This window comes from Podarcis gaigeae (genome assembly GCF_964106915.1).
Source record: "Podarcis gaigeae genome assembly, chromosome: 2".
In the NCBI taxonomy this organism is placed as follows: domain Eukaryota; kingdom Metazoa; phylum Chordata; class Lepidosauria; order Squamata; family Lacertidae; genus Podarcis; species Podarcis gaigeae.
The window spans coordinates 112968946-112975372 of NC_139679.1; positions in this window are offsets into that span (position 1 = coordinate 112968946).

Here is a 6427-nt window from a genome sequence, read left to right on the forward strand (position 1 = left end):
AGAGAAAATGTCCGCCCTCCTAAGCAGAGAACAAAATTCATGGAGAATTAGGGTATGAATGGCTATTGGCCTTGAGCACTATGTATTTTCCCTGCCTGTCAGTCTGAATACCAGATGGCGGGAACAAAGAGTGCTTTTCCACCCTGGGCTTCCAGAACATGGTTGGCCAGTGTGAGAATGCAATATTGGGCCAGATGGTCTTTTGACTTGATCCACCATTCCCCCCCCACACACACAACGTTTTTCACACACACAAAGCTATGTCACCCCACAAAGTTGTCACTGCAGACCACCTGAATGAAGCTCATAGACCTCTGAGGGTCCCCAGATGCACTCCAGGAACCCTTGGTCTAGAATCCTAGAAGCCATCTGTGATTATAACAGGTGTGCAGGCTACTCCTGGTTTGGCAAAACGTGTATCCTCTGTTCCACAAGGACAAAATTTATCAACTCCACATTTATTGTACACCTGGCCTTGAGATGAGAGGTAAAGCAATGCAATTAGCATTGACATCGCCATGTCACTAGCTCTACTCATTCACAGCCATTCCAACATGCTTCCATGTTCAGAACAGAAATAGCTCCAATTCCTTCCTCCCCCTCCTCCTCCAGGCATCTACACACAGTGATCAACACAGAATTCTTCCCTTGTAGATCACCAATACATGAGCTAAAAGCAAAACAATGTGCTATTGTGAGGTTGCCCAGGGTGGGTACATGGCCTGTTCTGTAATGACTCGTTGACATATGTTCTTCTTCTTTGACGATCACTCGTAGCTGAGTAAGATTGTCTTCCATGAACACGGCCTTAACAGTGAGTCCATAAGTGACTGTGGAGGCCAATTCTGGATCCATAAATCCTTCCACAGTGGAGACATTGGTTTCCAGGTGGGAGTTGATCACAGTGAGAGTTTGCCAAGCGTGCCTTCCTCTTAGCATGTTTCTCCCTTTTATCCTGAGTACAAGCATCTTCAAAGTCCATCACACCTTTGGTAAAGCCTGTTCTCCAGTTGCTGCGCTCACAGGCCAGTGCTTCCCAGTTGTCGGTGTTTATACTACATTTTTAAGATTTGCCTTGAGACAGTCTTTAAATCTCTTTTGTAGACCACTAGCATTACGCTTTCCATTTTTAAGTTTGGAATAGAGTAGTTGCTTTGGAAGACAACAATCAGGCATCTGCACAATATGACCAGTCCAACGAAGTAGATGTTGAAGAATCATTGCTTCGACACTGGTGATCTTTGCTTCTTGTGCTGGTCCAGGGGGGAGGTTACCGTGGGGCGAGGTCCAGGACCTGAGTTGAGGGTCGGCAGACAGTCCTCCTCGGGCAAAGCGGGGTCCACAGCGGGAAGCCGGGCAAAGACAGGAACTCTGGGGGAAACAGGACTGGATGCTGGCCGAAACAGCTCATCAACGACGTTGCTCCCGCAACCTGAGACCGGGCTGACTGGCCTTTATCTTCTGTAAGGCCAGGGGCGGTCCCGGCCCCCAGGAGACCCGCCTCTCCTGGCCTTAAGGCGAGCACTCCTCCTGGGAGAAGCCAGTTCCCTTCGCCTCTCTGCCCTGAGCCTCTGCAGTTCAGGAGAGGCTGAAGGGTTACTGGGCCCAGGGGGAGACTCACCTGTAGGCACTGAGTCCTCAACCACCTCTGGAGCCAGAGTGGAATCACCTGGTACCTGCTCCTGAGGATCCGGCACAGGTGTAGGCATTTCAGAATCAAGGCCCTGCCCCAGCTCAGCCGGCCCTGGAGGCGGGGACTCCTGTGCAGACTGGGATTCCTCCGGTTCAGCCTTTGAATCAGATTCCCAGGCCATCACACTTCTTCTAGTACACTGGCATTAGTTCACCTGTCTTCCCAAGTGATGTTTACAAAAATTTGGAGACCCCGTTGATGGGATCTTTCAAGAAGTTGGAGTTGGACATTGACATATGTGTGATGGCCTGAATGTAATGTTCCCACATTTCCCCTTTATGTAAAAAGGTTTTGCAAGCTGGAATAGACCAAAGGTAAATAGTTGCAAATTGAACAAGCAAATTGTATCAAAAATATGGGAAGCATATGACAGGGGGAGAGGGGGGAGGCTTGTCAGCACCAGTTCATTTAAGCACTTAATTAGATTTCATCATGCAGATAGCCAGATGTTTCCCTCTTCTGCAATAATGATTGCCTTTGTATGGCGGACAAGATGCACGGGTCCACAACAAATGCGCCATGAGCAGGGTAAGACTAGAACCAATGGCTTTGTGATGGCCTGGGACTCAGGCTCGGACCAGAGGAGTCTTAGTCTGCACCGGATCCTTTGCCTCAGGCATCATCTGAACCAAGTCTGGGGCCTGATCCTGAAGAGTCCCAGTCTGCACAGGTGCCCCTGCAACAAGCACCAGCTGGGCCGAGTCAGGGGCCTGAGCCTGCCCTGGCTCCAGATGCGGGGATTACCTTGTTGCCTTCAGCTGGGCCATCACTTACAGCTGCTCCACCACCGGCTTGGTCAGGGGAGGCTGAGGCGGCCCTTGGGTCTAGTAACCCACCAACGTCTCCCGAGCTGCAGACTCAAGTCTGAGAGGAGAGACCTGAGTACTCGCAGGAGGAGTGCTTGCCTTTGGGCGAAACAGGGAGGTGAGTCGCCAGGGGATCAGGATCGGCTGTTACCCCGACAAAGGCTGTTGGACCCCACCCCAGGTTGCAGGGGCAACATTGCTGTATGCCAGAGATCCTGTACCTCTCCTTGCTTGGTATCCTGCCTCATGTCCTGCCTTGGCCCTGTCAGACTGACTCCTAGCGGAACCTTTGGATTCTGAACCGGATTCTCAGGTTACCCCTGGGCCCAGCACAGGCTTCAAGTTACAAGAAAGGCAATTCCGACAAAACATCGACAGTGGAACAGACTCCCTCAGGAGGTTGTGGACTCTTCTTCCTCAGGGGTTTTTGAGCAGAGGTTGGGCGGCCATTTTGTCAGGAATGCTTGAGTCGAGATTCCTGCATTGCAGGGGGTTGGACCTGATTACCCTCGTGGTCCCCCCAAAAAACTCTACAGTTCTATGATTCTATGACTGAGAAAGGTGCAAGGAAGAGGCAAAGAGAAAACAAAAGGTGTGGAGAGAGAAGCAAAAGCAAGACAGGTGACACGAGGACAAAAAAGTACCAGAAGGTTGAGGAAGAGGGGGAGGCACCAGCAGGGGGCAGAGAAAGAAAGGAGTTGGTAAAAGTAACTGAAAGCCAAAGGAGATGAAAAATACAATCATTTTGGATGCCATGGGTGCTTTCTTGATAAGTATAGTTTGGATTTGATATCCAAAGGAGTCTCAAAGCGGCTATCATTCTCCTTTCCCTTCCTCCCCCACAACAAATATTCTGTGAGGTGAGTGGGGCTGAGAGACTTCAGAGAAGTGTGACTAGCCCAGCCCAAGGTCAGCCAGTAGCTGCATGTGGAGGAGCGGAGACGCGAACCCGGTTCCCCAGATTACGAGTCTACCGCTCTTAACCACTACACCACACTGGCTCCCATAAGAAAACATCATGGTGATAGCTTCTCGCCTTTCTGCTCAACAACAGGCCGCCTTCACCAACGAGCAGCCCCCTAGAAAGTAAAAAGAAGACACAACTACTGAAAGGGTCTGAAGGTTTGACCCACAACATTTGAAACAGAGGTTCTCTTGTACAGTGGTACCTCAGGTTACAAATGCTTCAGGTTACATACGCTTCAGGTTACAGACTCCGCTAACCCAGAAATAGTACCTCAGGTTAAGAACTTTTCTTCAGGATGAGAACAGAAATTGCATGGCGGCAGCAGGAGGCCCCATTAGCTAAAGTGGTACCTCAAGTTAAGAACAGTTTCAGGTTAAGAACAGACCTCCAGAACGAATTAAGTTCTTTACGCAAGGTTCCACTGTACTAGATGAATAGCAGGCCAACACCTCAGTGTGCGAAATGTGCTTAGCAAATGAAAGTTTGGAAACATAAGAACCATCAAAGTGTTTAGAAAGAAAGCACGTCGGATTGAAAAACAAACAACTTGATTATTATCTTTCAAGAAATGGACACCCGGTCTTTGAAGAGCCCTTTGAAGAAAACCGAAACTTTGAAGAACAATTTGCTCCATCTATAATAGGAAGGGAGAATGGCTTAGTCCAACTTGTTCACAGAGTTGCTCCAAAGGCTAGTTGGATTCATTGCTTCTTCTACAAGAAAGTTAAAAGCAAAGCACTAGCTTCCAAACCTATGAGTGGCAGGCCTTCTGTTGTAGGACATGTGAAAACCATTAACTTTATCAAATTAAGTACTTGTGATAGAAGCTCTCTGCCAAGGATTGGGTCCCGAACACAAAACTCTGTTGATGTTGCGCAAAGAGATAAGACGATGATTGTCATGATTGCCAACATGAGTTCATACGCTTCTTCATTAAGTTTGTTCCACAAACAAACGGTTCAGTGTACACCCCAAAAAATCTTTATCAACAATTTTCAAGACAGATGCTTTAAATAAAGAACTGATTACATTTCTGCTGGTTGCATCCCGTCAAAATTGGAAAGGTTTATATAACTTGCTGTTATCTGTTTGGAGTCAGAAGGTTTTGGCAGAAGGTTTTGGAGCTGGCTGATGTATAGATGGTCTTTGACTCCTGTAAAATTAGCAAAGATGTATCATAATGGTGACAATATATGTTGGAAATGTAAAGAAAAGGAAGGAACCTTTTATCATATGTGGTGGACTTGTCCCAAGGTGAAATCTGGGAAAAGATTTATAATGAATTGAAAAAAATGTTGAAATATACATTTATAAAGAAACCAGAGGCCTTTCTTCTTGGAATAGCAGGTTTGGAATTGCCCGAGAAAGATGTTAAATTATTTTTGTATGCCACAACTGCTGCTCGTATTTTGTTAGCTAAAAAGTGGAAAACCCAAGAATTACCAACAATAGAAGAATGGCAGAAGATGATGGAATTTTCGGAGCTAGTCGACCTGACCGGAAGCGTCCGCGACCAGAAGGAGGAGGAGTATCAGGAAGAGTGGAATAAATTTAATGATTATTTAGTTAAATTTGTTAAGTTAAACTAACTGAAAATAGCTTGCAGATACTAAATGGGCTTCGGATTTTATTTATGCTAAGTGAATTAATATGTTTAATTCCATAAGGTGAAGATCTAAGGATGTTAATGTTTTAAGTTAAATTTCATAAAAATTGGGATTTGGAAAACCGTTAAAAGGACATGCAATGAAATCCAACCAAGGGGAAGCGAGGAAGTCACTTAACAAAGTCAATATTTAATGCTCTACATGAGTGTTTGATGGTATGATGCTCTTGATTTTTATGGAGAGTTGGACTATGTTTGGCTTTTGTCCCTAATAATAATAATTTATTATTTATACCCTACCCATCTGGCTGGGTTTTCCCAGCCACTCTGGGCAGCTCCCAACAGAATAATAATAATAATAATAATAATAATAATAATAATAGCGATCAAACATTAAAAACTTCCCTATGCTGGGCTGCCTTTAAATGCCTTCTAAAAGTCCAGTAGATGTTTATCTCCTTGACACAAGGAGGGCGGGCGCCACCACCAAAAAGGCCCTATGCCTGGTTCCCTGTAACTTCACTTTTCACAGTGAGGGAACCACCAGAAGGCCCTCAGAGCTGGATCTCAGTGTCCGGGTTGAATGATAGGGGTGGAGACGCTCCTTGAAAGTTTTGAAATACAGTGTTACCTCAGGTTAAGTACTTAATTCATTCCGGAGGTCCGTTCTTAACCTGAAATTGTTCTTAACCTGGAGACCACTTTAGCTAATGGGGCCTCCTGCTGCCGCTGCACCACCAGAGCACGATTTCTGTTCTCATCCTGAAGCAAAGTTCTTAACCTGAAGCACTATTTCTGGGTTAGCAGAGTCTGTAACCTGAAGAGTATGTAACCCGAGGTACCACTGTATCCTACTTACTGAGCCTCAAGTGCTTCCATTCAACTGTACTCATCTTTCAAAATGTTCTTATGCATATGGAGCATTTGCACACGAACCCCTTTTTATACCGCTTTAGGGACGTTCTGTTTAAGCAGATGTTCCAGAACATTCCAACAGTTGTTATGTGGCTGATTCCACACCCAAGGCCTCTACGTGTGTTACTTATGTATAGGGATGGGTGACTCTGTCCATTCCAGTTTCACTCAATTTCTCATCTTTCTGGTCTTAAGCTTCCACATCAGTTTGCTATTATTGTTCAAGTCACCATCAGTTTTCTTCTAATAGGAAGAAATTTCTCCTAATACGAACCAAACTGTACACAATTTTGCCTGGTGTGCAAATTTGTCAACAAAGCCGTTTCGCTCAATACGGTATGTTATTTTCGTTTTTATGCACGGTTCACCCTAGCACATGAACCTTTGCAGAATATCCCTTCTGGCTCAAGATCTGCCCTGCAAAATTCAGAGACGTGAAA